The sequence below is a fragment of the Schistocerca americana genome, chromosome 3 (genome assembly GCF_021461395.2).
Source record: "Schistocerca americana isolate TAMUIC-IGC-003095 chromosome 3, iqSchAmer2.1, whole genome shotgun sequence".
Lineage (NCBI taxonomy): Eukaryota > Metazoa > Arthropoda > Insecta > Orthoptera > Acrididae > Schistocerca > Schistocerca americana.
The window spans coordinates 959,848,298-959,863,690 of NC_060121.1; the positions used below are offsets into that span (position 1 = coordinate 959,848,298).

At 43.7% G+C, this 15,393-nt stretch overlaps 1 protein-coding gene across 1 annotated transcript in view; it reads left to right on the forward strand.

Moving 5' to 3' along the window:
* LOC124606720 (BMP and activin membrane-bound inhibitor homolog) overlaps positions 1-15,393 on the forward strand; it is a 269,434-nt gene that overhangs the window by 98,581 nt on the left and 155,460 nt on the right. The gene's annotated exons all lie outside the window — the stretch shown is intronic.

The following is a 15,393-nucleotide window of genomic DNA, read 5'->3' on the forward strand; positions in this document are numbered from 1 at the left end:
TGGCGCTTGGGAAAAGGGAACACCTAAATCTTTCCGTTCGAGCTCTGATTTCTCTTATTTTATTATGGTGATAATTTCTCCCTACGTGGGTGGGTGTCAACAAAATATTTTCGCATTCGGAAGAGAAAGTTGGTGATAGAAATTTCATAAATAGATCTTGCCGCAAAGAAAACCGCCTTTCTTTCTGTGACTGCGACCCCAACTCGTGTATCATATCAGTGACACTCTCACCCCTATTGCGCGATAACACGAAACGGGCTGCCCTTCTTTGCACTTTTTCGATGTGCTCCGTCAATCCTACCTGGTAAGGATCCCATACCGCGCAGCAGTATTCCAGCAGATGACGGACAAGTGTAATGTAGGCTGTCTCTTTAGTGGGTTTGTCGCATCTTCTAAGTGTTCTGCCAACAAAGCGCAGTCTTTGTTTCGCCTTCTCCACAATATTATCTATGTGGTCTTTCTAATTTAAGTTACTCGTAATTGTAATTCCAAGGTGTTTAGTCGAATTGACAGCCCTTAGATTTGTGCGATTTATTGTATACCCAAAATTTATAGGATTTCTTTTAGAACCCATGTGGATGACCTCGCACTTTTCTTTGTTTAGTGACAGTTGCCACTTTTCGCACCGTACAGAAATTCTCTCTAGATCATTTTATAATTGGAATTGAGCGTCTGATGATTTTATTAGACGTTAAATTACAGTGTCATCTGCAAACAATTTAAGAGGGCTGCTCAGATTATCACGTAGATCATTTATGTAAATCAGGAGCAGCAGAGGGCCTATGACACTACCTTGCGGAACGCCAGATATCACTTCTGCTCTACTCGTTGATTTACCGTCTATCGCTACGGACCGTGACCTCTCTGAGAGGAAATCACGAATCCAGTCACACAACTGAGACGATACTCATACAGATGAATGGGAAGACCATACACATAGTGTTCGAATACATCATTAGTAGCGTGCTGCTGGAGACAGCCACTTCGATTAAATATCTAGGCGTAATGTCGCAAAGTGATGTGAAATAGTACGAGCATGAAAAGGTTGTAGTAGCAAAGGCGAAAGGTTAGACGCTTTGATACAATGCCTACATTTTCGGGAGATATTGGGAGAATTTTAGGAAAGTGTGGTTCATCTGTAAAGGACACCGTATATTGGACACTACTACGACCCATTCTTTAGTATTGCTCGAGTGTTTGGGAGCCGCACCAATATTTGGCGACATGATGCGTTACGTGTAATTTGTTGCCAAATCGTGCGATGCGAGCCTACTTTTTATAAATGTAAACCAAAAGCTTTCCGACATAAACTTTAAACGACGACGTAATTGTAAAAAATGAGGCGTTTGGAGCATGTGCTGTATGCCGAGGAAATTATTACATCCCTTGCTTTTACGATGAATTTCACTCCAGCACGTGTAAATCACAACTGTAAAATAATAAAAGAATTTAATTGGTTTACAATGTTCTCATGTATGCCTTCCAATCCCTTTCTAGAAATTAGTTTGAGATACAAAATTTTTCTTTGCTTTTCATTTTATTCCTTCTATGATACCATTAATAAATTCAATACATTGAGTATTATTTCGGTTTATTTGGATAAGTAACGTAAAAACTGAAAATAGAAACGTTTCCGCATTGGGACTCTAACCCCCCCCCCCCATCCTTGGGTACCATTCTTCTTCCGCTATTCTTTCGTTGCTCTTTCGCTGCTCATCAGCTGTATATTAGAATGGCGCCAATGAAAATTTGTGCCGCACCGGGACTCGAACCGGGATTTGTCACTTTAGGCGATCAGTTGGCTTAACCTCTTCGGCTATCCGTGCACGAATGACGTTCAGACTCAAACTTCGATACGTCGTCGTTCTTCTACCGCAACCTGCACATATCCGTAGGACCACTGAGTATACTTTTTAATAACACAGGCTCTACTGGAATGCAGGAGAGCTTCTGTAAAGTTTGGAAAGTAGGAGACGAGGTACTGGCAGAAGTAAAGCTGTGAGTACGGGGCGTGAGTCGTGCTTCGGTAGCTCAGTTGGTAGAGCACTTGCCCGCGAAAGGCAAAGGTCCCGAGTTCGAGTCTCGGTCGGGCACACAGTTTTAATCTGCCAGGAAGTTTCACAGGCTCTACTATTTCACATTCTAACATAAATGGTTCATGCCTGTTCAGATTCGTGCCATCTGGAGCTCTCAGTTCTACCACTTTCATTTCTGGCCACGCCCTGCATATACCACAAATTTGTACGAAATCGGTAATGATGAATAGCCACGGTCTCCTTGTTAGACTGAAACACACTAGCGCACATGGTTTACATAAACTAAAAGCGTGCTCCAGACGGAATATTGCTATGCTTTGAGTGAATACAAGTGGCTACTGTTGGGTGAGGATAACAGAGTCTGGGCAGGAGAGTGTTTCTGGCGCCAGTCAGTGATGAGAGAGGCCTGACGGCGCCTAATTCTGGCGCCAGCGCGGCGCCCAGTGCGGGTATTTATAACCAACCCTGGCGCCCGCGAGGGCGGATCACCCCTCAGGCGTGTTCTGAGGGTGGAGGAGAACAGCTCCCTAGAAAGTACTCAATGTGGGTGTCGAACAACTCTTCCTAGCAGATGCACCTGTTCACAAAGCGGCTCACGTTTCTGGATGTAGATAAGAGGGTCGTTCAATACATAATGCCCCACTTTTTTTCCCTCGGAACATATTTTTCGTTAAGAGTCAGAATAAGGTGACAATATACATCAACATTCGAGGGTTGTTTTTTAAGTAAGGGCCGTTCGCGCGTATAGTCCCGTAGTTCGCGCGGCCGCCGCAACAATCCACCGCGCCACTTGCCGGCATCCTTCCCGTTCACACTGATGCAAGTTGCAGCTCTGTAGCTGACGTGTACGCATCGCTGTGCTACTTTATAATGTTTACGATTATTGAATCGCCCGCCGCGTGTGAGATACGGTCAGTGATACGTTTTTTGACCGCGAGAAACCTTTCAGCTGCAGAAATTCATCGTCAGTTAACAGAAGTTTATGGCTTGAATGCAATGAGTGAAGGTAAAGTGCGTCAATGGGTTAGAGAGTTTGAAAATGACCGTCAAAACGTCCATGACGAAGAACGCTCAGGCCGGCCCTCTGTGATCACTGATGATTTGGTGGCTGCAGTCGAAACAAAGATTCGTGAGGACAGAAGATTCACAATTTCCACTCTTTCTTTGGAATTTCCACAAGTTTCAAGATCGGTTTTGTACAAAATTGTGTCTGAAAACCTAAACTTTAAGGAACTGTGTTCTCGGTGGGTACCCAGACTCGTCACCACAAAGGGATTCGTTACGAGGAAGAAGGGGATGACATGTTGAGTCAAATTGTCACTGGAGATGAAACATGGGTGTCCCATATCACTCCCGAAAGCAAGCGACAATCGATGGAATGGCGACACACAACCTCACCCGTCAAGGTCAAAGCCAAACAGACGCTGTCAAAGCGCAAGATTATGGCAACTGTGTTCTGGGACCGGCGCGGTGTTTTGCTAGTGGACTTTATGCCACGAAGAACGACAATCAACTCAGATGCCTACTGTGCAACTCTAAAGAAGCTCCGCAGAGCAATTCAAAACAAAAGGCGCGGCATGCTGACAAAAGGAGTTTTGCTCCTGCACGATAACACTAGGGTTCACACCTCTCAAAAGACTCGTGATTTGATTGATTCTTTTGGCTGGGAAGTTTTGGACCATGCACCATACAGCCCCGACCTTGCTCCTAGCGATTTTCGCCTTTTCCGGTACCTGAAACACCATCTTGGAGGGCAGCGCTTCAATGACGACGATGAAGTGAAAGCGGCCGTGAACTCTTGGCTGTCGGAGCAGGCGGCCGAATTCTTTGAAGAGGGAATTAAAAACTTAGTTGTACGGTATGACAAGTGCTTAAATAAACAAGGCAACTATGTAGAAAAATAGGTAAAAGTGTGTAGAATCAGAAAATAAAAGTTTTTTTACAAAAGTATTTGTATCATTTTTAAAAATAAAAACGTCCCTTACTTAAAAAACAACCATCGTATCTTGTCCATGTCCTATTTTTCTACGTTGTCTCCATCATGTTCTATGGCCGTACCCCAATGTTGTAGAAGAGCATGTATTTCCTGCTGGTAAAAGCTCTTGTCCTGCAGGCGTAGCCATGTTTTCACTGCACGACTGACACTCTCGTCATCTTCAAAGTATGTTCCCCGTAGAGAATCTGTAAGCGGCCCAAAGAGATGGAAGTACGAGGGTGTCAGATCTGGACTGTAGGGTGGATGAGGCAGTGATGTCCAGCCTAATTTGGCGATGTGTTTCGGGGTTCTCAGACTTGTGTGTGAGGGCGCATTATTGTGTTGGAGCAAGATTTCTGCTGGATTCTTGTCCGATCGCACACGCTGGAAACTTTTCTTGAGTCTTCACGTATGCCTCTGAATTGATGGTTGACTCTCTTGGCATCACATCCACAACATCACAATCCTAGAAGACTGTCACCATGACTTTTCCCGCAGACGGAGTTGTCTTGAATTTCTCCTTTCGTGGTGAATGAGGACGATGCCAATCCATGGATTGTCCTTTTGTTTCCGGCGCAAAGTGGTGCACCCAGCTTTCGTCCCCCGTAACGATCCCGTCGGTGTAAAAACACTCCGAAAATTCAGATGAAATGACCTTTCTTTGAATTCTTCGCTGTGAGAATTCGTGGAACTCGTCGTGAGCACCTCTTTGAATATCCACGAGTCTCGATCATTGCAGACGCACTTACAACGCTGACCGACAACTGTAGACCCAATTGTCGAGTTATGCACGATTCGGTATGACTGGAGCAGTGGACTGTGACAGGACGTCCCGAGCGTGGCCGATCATGAAGCTCTGTTTCTGCATTTCCTGAGGCTGTTAACTTAGTTTACCCATCGCCCAACTGTAGCCCCATCAACTGCAGCATAAACTGCACACAAACGTTTATGGATGCTGACCACGGTTTCTTTTTCTGCACACAAGAATTCAATAATAGCACGCTGCTTCTAACGTGAGCCGTATGTTGACGCCATTTTGACGCTGTACGACAGCTCTGCCATCTACCAGAACGGTTCGAAACTTTACCGGCGCACAGAAGAAACATCAAATGTGAAGCACCAAAAGGACGTTTGGCTACATATATTAATGGCTATTTTTAAAAAATGTGCGGCATTACTTATTGAATGACACTCGTAATTCCCAGCCACTGACACCAAACATGGCATTTCTGGCCGTTAGATTGGTCAAGGCGCCCGCCGGAGTGGCCGAGCGGTTCTAGGCGCTTCAGTCTGGAACCGCGCGACCGCTACGGTCGCAGGTTCGAATCCTGAGTCGGGCATGAATGTGTGTGATGTCCTTAGGTTAGATAGGTTTAAGTAGTTCTAAGTTCTAGGGGACTAATGACCTCAGCAGTTAAGTCCCATAGTTCTCAGAGCCATTTGAACCATTTTTGGTCAAGGCAACGAACATCTTGTTTACTTGCAATCTTAAGTGACGACTGGATTTGCCTAAGCCGAACACAGATCAGCACTAAGAGAAGGTGTGCAGTTATTGGAAGAATGTTACTTATTTATAACGTTAAGTAAGGCGCTGTCTTGGAGGTACTCTTATTTCTTTGCATACTCGTATAAAAACTGCCGGTACCAGGGAACAGATCTCGTTTTTGTACATTACGCATGTCATGTAAATATACAGGGTGATTCAAAAAGAATACCACAACTTTAAAAATGTGTATTTAATGAAAGAAACATAATATAACCTTCTGTTATACATCATTACAAAGAGCATTTACAAAAGTTTTTTTTTCACTCAAAAACAAGTCCAGAGATGTTCAATATGGCCCCCTCCAGACACACGAGTAATATCAACCCGATACTCCAACTCGTTCCACACTCTCTGTAGCATATCAGGCGTAACAGTTTCGATAGCTGCTGTTATTTCTCGTTTCAAATCATCAATGGTGGCTGGGAGAGGTGGCCAAAACACCATATCCTTAACGTACCCCCATAAGAAAAAATCGCAGTGGGTAAGATCAGGGCTTCTTGGAGGCCAGTGATGAAGTGCTCTGTCACGGGCTGCCTGGCGGCCGATCCATCGCCTCGGGTAGTTGACGTTCAGGTAGTTACGGACAGATAAGTGCCAATGTGGTGGCGCTCCATCCTGCTGAAATATGAATTGTTGTGCTTCTTGTTCGAGCTGAGGGAACAGCCAATTCTCTAACATCTCCAGATACTGTAGTCCAGTTACGGTAGCACCTTCGAAGAAAAAGGGACCAAAAACTTTATTGGCTGAAATGGCACAGAAAACGTTCACCTTAGGCGAGTCACGTTCATACTGAGTTGTTTCCCGCTGATTCTCAGTGCCCCATATACAGACATTGTGACGGTTGACCTTCCCGTTAGTGTGGAAAGTTGCTTCATCACTAAACACAATCTTTGAAACGAAAGATTCATCTGTTTCCATTTGAGCAAGGATAAAATCACAGAAATCGATTCTTTTAATCTTATCAGCTGCAGACAGTGCTTGAACCAATTTCAGACGATAGGGTTTCATAACTAACCTTTTTCGTAGGACTCTCCATACAGTTGATTGTGGAATTTGCAGCTCTCTGCTAGCTCTGCGAGTCGATTTTCCTGGGCTGCGAACAAATGCTTGCTGGATGCGTGCTACATTTTCATCACTCGTTCTCGGCCGTCCAGAACTTTTCCCTTTGCACAAACACCCATTCTCTGTAAACTGTTTTTACCAACGTTTAATACACCACCTATCAGGAGGTTTAACACCATACTTCGTTCGAAATGCACGCTGAACAACTGTCGTCGATTCACTTCTGCCGTACTTAATAACACAAAAAGCTTTCTGTTGAGCGGTCGCCATCTTAGCATCAACTGACGCTGACGCCTAGTCAACAGCGCCTCAAGCGAACAAATGTATAACTAAATGAAACTTTATAGCTCCCTTAATTCGCCGACAGATAGTGCTTAGCTCTGCCTTTTGTCGTTGCAGAGTTTTAAATTCCTAAAGTTGTGGTATTCTTTTTGAATCACCCTGTATTAAGAAATACGTGTGTTCTCATTGGCCTATTTAAAAGTAAGCTGTTGTACTGAGCTACAAGATCTAGTTGCTCGATGACTCGTCCGTCGCATATTTTCAATGTTAGTGACCATCGCGTATTGTTTCACAATAGGAATACTACAGTATACCCTCACAACATTGCCGTTTTTTCTTCCTTTTTGTTTAGGTGATTTGTACATTAACGTTTGGTTCTCTTTCATTAAATTTCCTTCAGCTTCTTTATTCATCAGATGTCGATTATCGTGACAGCAGGTGTGACCATCCGGCAGTGGAACTACGGTAGATATGGAGATTCTAGAGACCGCCACGACTTCTCGTAAGAGAATCATGCAGTCCCCAAAGTCGCTTTCTTGGTGGAGGTGGGAGGGAGGAAAGGGGTGCATGTGTTTGGCTGCAGTTGCACTGTCCTCCACCATTGCATTGGAACTCCGTCAATGTGGACGGGCTATATCGTTGGGGTTGGACATACATGTGTGTTTGAAATGAGCCAGTGTGTCTTCTATAAACTCACTAGTTGCTGGAACAAAGAAAATTTTATGCATTGATCTTCAAAACGGCAAATCACGTTACTCTTGTGATGTTGCGCACAGCAGTGCTACAGTGATGATATTGCCAAAGGATCACATATACATCCATAGACACTTTATAAGTCTGTTTTAATCCCAGAACATCTTCATACTAGCGATAACGGTGATACGTGAAGCCATTAACGATGAACGATACAGATAGCATGATTTCCTGACGACTTGCTCAGCGTCCAACTGTACAAAACCTCTCAGCAAATATTGTGAGAAGAGTCGTGCACAGTTTTTTTCTCTGTGCATGCACATAGAATCTGAGGCGTAGCGCCGTATAACGATCCTGTCTTGGAGGCGGTTAACTGGGAGATGTGTCTCACAAGGGAACCTCCCCATCGCACCCCCTCAGATTTAGTTATAAGTTGGCACAGTGGATAGGCCTTAAAAACTGAACACAGATCAATCGAGAAAACAGGAAGAAGTTGTATGGAACTATGAAAAAAATCAAAATATGCAAACTGAGTAGTCCATGCGCAAGATAGGCAACATCAAGGCAAATGTGAGTTCAGGAGCTCCGTGGTCCCGTGATTAGCGTCAGCAGCTGCGGAGCGAGAGGTCCTCGGTTCAAGTCTTCCCTCGAGGGAAAAGTTTACTTTCTTTATTTTCGCGAAGTTATGGTCTGTCCGTTCGTTCACTGACGTCTCTGTTCACTGTAATAAGTTTAGTGTCTGTATTTTGCAAAACCGTGCGATTAGTAGACGAAAGGACGTGCCTCTCCAATGAGAACCTAAAACATTTGATCGCAAGGTCATAGGTCAACCGATTCCTCCACAGGAAAACACGTCTGATATATTCTATACGACACCGGTGACAGCATATGCGTCACATGACAGGAATATGTTGTCGGCCCACCTAACTTCTACACTTGGCGAATGGGTAAAAAGATTCTTCTACCTTGCCCGATTTAGGTTTTCTTGCGGATGTGATAATCACTCCCAAAAAAGTGATGAAAACATAAGAGTTTGTCACATAAACTGCAACAAATGAATGTGACAGTTTCACAGTCGCACAGTTTTCCCTGTGCTCTGTCAAAACATATGTTTTTAACGTTTTCAAATTTTTACGTGTGTAGACCGTCAAATCCTGCCTATGTCCAAGCAAATCTGAACATGTCCTGGAATTTTGGAGAGTGAAGTTCATTAAGTGTGAGTGCCTGAACTTTGATAATTGTCTGAAAATAAAAAATTAAACTTTTCCCTCGAGGGAAGACTTGAACCAAGGACCTCTCGTTCCGCAGATGCTCACGCACGGGACCACGACGCTCCTGAGCTCATACTCTCCTTGGTGTTGCCTATCTTGCGCATGGACTACTCAGTTTGTATATTTTGCGTATTTTTTTCATAGTGCCACACAACTTCCTCCTGTTTTCTCGATTGATCTGTGTTCAGATTTTCAAGGCCTATCCACTGTGCCAACTTATAACTAAATCTGAGGGGGGTGCGATGGGGAGGTTCCCTTGTCAGAACTGGATAGTGTCAGATGGTGACGCAACACTGGATGCGCACGTAGTTTATGTATCACCCGATAGAGGACAGCACTGGATAGGGGGACTGTGATTTTAGTTTCGATTGTGCCCACTAGAGTGCACTAAAGTAATTGAATTTTTTTCATAAACTGTTCTAGTATTTTCATAAAGTGTGATATGTCTTTTTGTGTATGTAAAATGTTATAAATGTGTTTTAGCAGTATGAATGATGCGTGAGTGTGGTTTAAGGTTAATATAAGGTAACTGTTTAACGAGTTGTGTAGTAGGATTTAGTGTGGGAACATTTCGAAGAAGTATGGATATGGACAGAGGGGATTTTTGTAGAACAGATTTGCAAAGTAAGTGTACGATAAAGGGAAAGTTAATTCGGGTATAAATAACAATAGTAAATAACTTTATGCATAAACAAAATTTCAGTATATTAGATAATTACGTCGGTAAAAAGTGCAGTCGTGAGGTTTACTATTTTGCGATTGGTTATGGATGAGAAGCGCGGACTGACGCGGGAGAGTGTTTTGCTTTTGGCTGTTAAGTAAACTGACCAATGGTAAAGCAATATTCTTCGCGCGCCTTTCTCTGCTGGTAGAGAAAGAGTATTCCAGAGAGGAGTCGAAGCCTAGCCATGAAAGAGATCGTACGTGTGCAGTAGTAGTTCCGATGGAAATGATGAGTTGCCGGCTCTAGCAGTGTTTCATACATCAAAAGCGTTGGAAAGTGACGGCATAATTATTCCGATGTGTGTGTAGAAATTTCGGAATTTCTAAGTGAATTTTGAGACGAGAAAAGACATAAATTCTGCGTGGCGTATTGAGCAGGTCGGTGGCTAAAAACTGTGACTGCATTTGGTACCGACAGACTTAATATTTGGCGAGCATTAACGATCTAAAACAATCAGTATTTTTGTAGCTATTACGTTTTCGGGAAAATGCAACACCATAAACGTGCTAACGTGAGTGACAGGGACTGTGAGTGACTGTGTTATACTAGCACGGGCTCGGCAGTGATACTTGTTCACCTAAGTTTCAGAATACAGGGAGTTACAAAAAGGTACGGCCAAATTTTCAGGAAACATGCCTCACACACAAATAAAGAAAAGATGTTATGTGGACATGTGTCCGGAAACGCTTAATTTCCCTGTTAGAGCTCAGTATGTACTGTACTTCCTACATTCACCGCCATGATTGCATACGGGATTCTCTACCTGTGCTGCTAGAACATGTGCCTTGACAAGTACGACACAATATGTGGTTCATGCACGATGGAGCTCCTGCACATTTCAGTCGATGTGTTCGTACGCTTCTCAACAACAGATTCGGTGACCGATGGATTGGTAGAGACCGACCAATTCCATGGCCTCCACGCTCTCCTGACCTCAACCCTCTTGACTTTCATTTATGGGGGCATTTGAAAGCTCTTGTCTACGCAACCCCGGTACCAAATGTAGAGACTCTTCGTGCTCGTATTGTGGACGGCTGTGATACAATACGCCATTCTCCAGGGGTGCATCAGCGCATCAGGGATTCCATGCGACGGAGGGTGGATGCATGTATCCTCGCTAACGGAGGACATTTTGAACATTTCCTGTAACAAAGTGTTTGAAGTCACGCTGGTACGTTCTGTTGCTGTGTGTTTCCATTCCATGATTAATGTGATTTGAAGAGAAGTAATAAAATGAGCTCTAACATGGAAAGTAAGCGTTTCCCGACACATGTCCACATAACATATTTTCTTTCTTGGTATGTGAGGAATGTTTCCTGAAAGTTTGGCCGTACCTTTTTGTAACATCCTTTATAATTGAAGACAAAATTTCCAACGTTTCATTTCGTGGTTCTCCCGGAACGTAGATTAGTGACTGAAATTGCACCCTGGTTCACGTCGAAGTACAGTAGGTTTCACTCGGCTTTCCTACTGATGATCTGCTGAGACAATGTTCACAGGTAGGTGCAGGTTCGTCGTAAAGGGACGGAAAGAACCGCTCCGCTGCAAATCGACATAATGGCTCTTACCTCATAGTAACATAAAAGGCGCTCAATATCTACTTTAACGATACCATATTCAGAGGCAGGAGTTATTTATTGACGTATTGCGGCAATAACTGTAGCTGAAGATTTAGCGTTGTGGTCTGGAGGCGTATCGGCTTGCCGGTCTTCATTGCTCGTCAGGGTCGAGGTCGACGGAGGGCGGGAGCTGCGGCGGTAGCTGCACCTGGACTGGCCTCGGGCAGTAGCTCACCGCAGTGTCGTACTGGTCCACCACCCAGAGCGCGTACACGAACAGGAAGATGAAGAACATGGTCATCACCAGCACCAAGCCCACCAGGGCGCGCACTGCCATATGCAGCGTCCCGAGCAGGAGACGCAGCATGGCTGCCCGGCCGCCGCTCCCTGTAGACAACACACTCGACATAAGGTGTCCTCTCCAGAAGACATAGCTATTCTACGTTTCATATAAACCAGCATAATGTGGCCCCTCGGAGAACGTACCCTGTGTAACAAGTCGCCATTGCAGAATACCCAACATAGCATGTTCTCCCTGGAAGATAGTTCCAGTGTGACGCCTCACGTGTAATTTGTTCCCATTCATGAACGTACACTTGAGGCGTAGCGCCGTATAACGATCCTGCCTTGGAGGCAGTTAAGTGGGAGATGTGTCTCACAGCTGGATAGTGACAGGTGGTGACGTGAGACTGGACGCGCACTTAGTTTATGTATCAGCCGATAGAGGACAGTACTGGATAGGGGGACTGTGATTTTAGTTTCGATTGTGCCCATTAGAGTGCACTAAAGTAATTGAATGTTTTTCATAAACTGTTCTAGTATTTTCATAAAGTGTTATATGTATTTTTGTGTATGTAAAACGTTATAAATATGTTTTAGCAGTATGAATGATGCGTGAGTGTGGTTTAAGGTTAATATGAAGATAATTGTTTAACGAATTATGTAGTAGGCTTTAGTGTGGGAACATTTGGAAGAACTATGGATATGGACAAAGGGGATTTTTGTAGAATTAATTCAGGTATAAATAACAATAGTAAATAACTTTATGCATAAGCAAAACTTCAGCATATTAGATAATTACGTCGGTAACAAGTGCAGTCGTTAGATTTACTATTTTGCGATTGGTTATTGATGAAAACCGCGGACTGACGCGGGAGAAGGTTGTTTTGCTATTGGCTGTTGAGTAAACTGACCAATGGTAAAGCAGTTTTCTTCGCGCGCCTTTCTCTGCTGGTTGAGAAGACTTAGAGTATTCTAGAGAGGAGTCGAAGCCTAGCCATGAAAGAGACCGGACGTGCGCAGTAGTAGTTCCGATGGGAATGATAAGCTGCCGGATCTAGCAGTGTTTCATACATCAAAAGTGTTGGAAAGTGATGGCATAATTATTCCGATGTGTGAGTAGAAATTTCAGAATTTCTAAGTGAATTTTGAGACGAGAAAAGACATATATTCCGCGTGGCGTATTGAGCAGGTCGGTGGCTAAAAACTGTGACTGCATTTGGTACCGACAGACTTAGTATTTGGCGAGCATTAACGATCGAAAAAAAATCAGTATTTTTGTAGCTATTGCGTTTTCGGGAAATGCAACACCGTAAACTTGCTAACACTGTGTTAAGACTAGCACGGGCTTCACAGTGATACTTGTTCACATAAGTTTCAGAATATATTAACTGAGGACAAAATTTCCAACCCTTCATTTCATATGAAAACTTTCTCCCGAAACGTAGATTAGTGACTTTAATTGCAGCCTGGTTCACTTCGAAGTACAATAGGTTTCTCTCGGCTTTCCTACTGATGATCTGCTGAGACAATGTTAACAGGTAGGTGCAGGTTCGTCGTAAAGGGATGGAAAGAACCGCGCCGCCGCACACTGCCTGACGAATAGAATGAAATAAAACTTCACAGGTTGAGAGTTTTGTCTTGTTATTTCAGCGATAGCAAAATCAAATAAAATTTACAGAGAACTTGACAATACGAGCCTGCTTATCGACATGATGTTGTACCCCCTCTGGCCTATGTGCATGCACTGATTTGGTCAGGGGAGTTGTCATTAAGCCATTGCATCGTCTACTGAGTCAAGCTGGCTGACAACTGTTGTAACTGGTTCATGATATCCTGGGTAATGGTACTGGCACAGATTTGCACTCTGAGCTGGTTCCACACATGTTCTATCAGAGACATATCTGGGGATCTTGCTGGGCATTCGAGTTCCTCATCGTGCCGACAGCTCATAGAGACATGGGAGAATACAGGATGTGCGTGACATACCATCTACATCTACATCCATACTCCGCAAGCCACCTGACGGTGTGTGGCGGAGGGTACCTTGAATACCTCTATCGGTTCTCCCTTCTATTCCAGTCTCGTATTGTTCATGGAAAGAAAGATTGGTTCAAATGGCTCTGAGCACTATGGGACTCAACTTCTGAGGTCATCAGTCCCCTAGAACTTAGAAATACTTAAACGTAACTAACCTAAGGACATCACACACATCCATGCCCGAGGCAGAATTCGAACCTGGGACCGCAGAAGAAAGATTGTCGGTATGCCTCTGAGTGCCCTCTAATCTCTCTGATTTTATCCTCATGGTCTCTTCGCGAGATATACCTAGGAGGGAGCTATATACTGCTTGACTCCTCGGTGAAGGTATGTTCTCGAAACTTCAACAAAAGCCCGTATCGAGCTACTGAGCGTCTCTCCTGCAGAGTCTTCCACTGGAGTTTATCATCTCCGTAACGCTTTCGCGATTACTAAATGATCATGTAACGAAGCGCGCTGCTCTCCGTTGGATCTTCTCTATCTCTTCTATCAATCTTATCTGGTACGGATCCCACACCGGTGAGCAGTATTCAAGCAGTGGGTGAACAAGTGTACTGTAACCTACTTCTTTTGTTTTCCGACTGCATTTTCTAAGGATTCTTCTAATTAATCTCAGTCTGGCGTCTGCTTTACCGACGATTAATTTTATATGGTCATTCCATTTTAAATCACTCTTAATGCCTACTCCCAGATAATTTATGGAATTAACTGCTTCCAGTTGCTGACCTGCTATATTGTAGCTAAATGATAAAGGATATTTCTTTCTATGTATTCACAGAACATTACACTTGTCTACATTGAGATTCAATTGTCATTCCCTGCACCATGCGTCAATTCGTTGCAGATCCTCCTGCATTTCAGTATAACTTTCCATTGTTATAACCTCTCGATATACTACAGCATCATCTGCAAAAAGCCTCATTGAACTTCCGATAATATCCACAAGGTCATTCATATATATTGTGAATAGCAACGGTCCTACGAGACTCCCCTGTGGCACACCAGAAATCACTCTTCCTTCGGAAGATTTCTCTCCATTGAGAATGACATAGGGATAAAAAACAATTAAAATCGCTCAAAAGAGGAAAGGCCGCTGGACCTGATGGGATACCAGTCCCTCTCTGACCATTGAGGCGTCATAAGAGCTTCTGTGAAGTTTGGAAGGTAGGAGACGAGGTACTGGCGGAATTAAAGCTGTGGGGACGGGTCGTGAGTCGTGCTTGGGTAGCTCAGTCGGTAGAGCACTTTCCCACCAAAGGCAAAGGTCCCGAGTTCGAGTCTCGGTCCGGCACACAGTTTTAATCTGTCAGTAAGTTTCACATGAGCACACGTGCGAAAGAACGTTGGCTTATTTATTTAGGAACAAACTGTTATTTATACTTACTGTAAATGGTCAGAGCGTGACTGAATGTTTATAACATTCTTGTTACTAGTTATTGTTATAATTCATTAGTTCAGCGTGGAAAGTGGTAGAGTCAAATCATGTCTGTGGAACACAAGAACGATGTATTTTTGGTGGATATGGCCTTCAGCCAATGATAATTAGGCAGTGATGGAACACTATTGGAGTCAAGTGAAGACAAGCACTTTTTGAGTGGAGAGCTCGAGAGAACGATTCAGGGCACTTTACAATGAAATATGGAAGAAAGCAGACCTGCCTGAGGTCACGTGTAATTTTCGGCCATGTAGTTGACAGATTCTGGTTGGTGAACGACCACTAGCATACTTTAACTTTCGAAGGGACTTCAAATTTCACGAAGTCTGATTGTTGTTCAGTTCAGAACTCTAGCTTTCTCCCCTTGAATTATAGAATTCAAACTATTCAGAGTATGAGTTTGTACTCTTTATCTCTCGTTTCTTTATGTGTAAATCGTCATGCCTAAGTCTGAATTATTTTGAGCTGGCGAATATTTCGTTACTGTGATC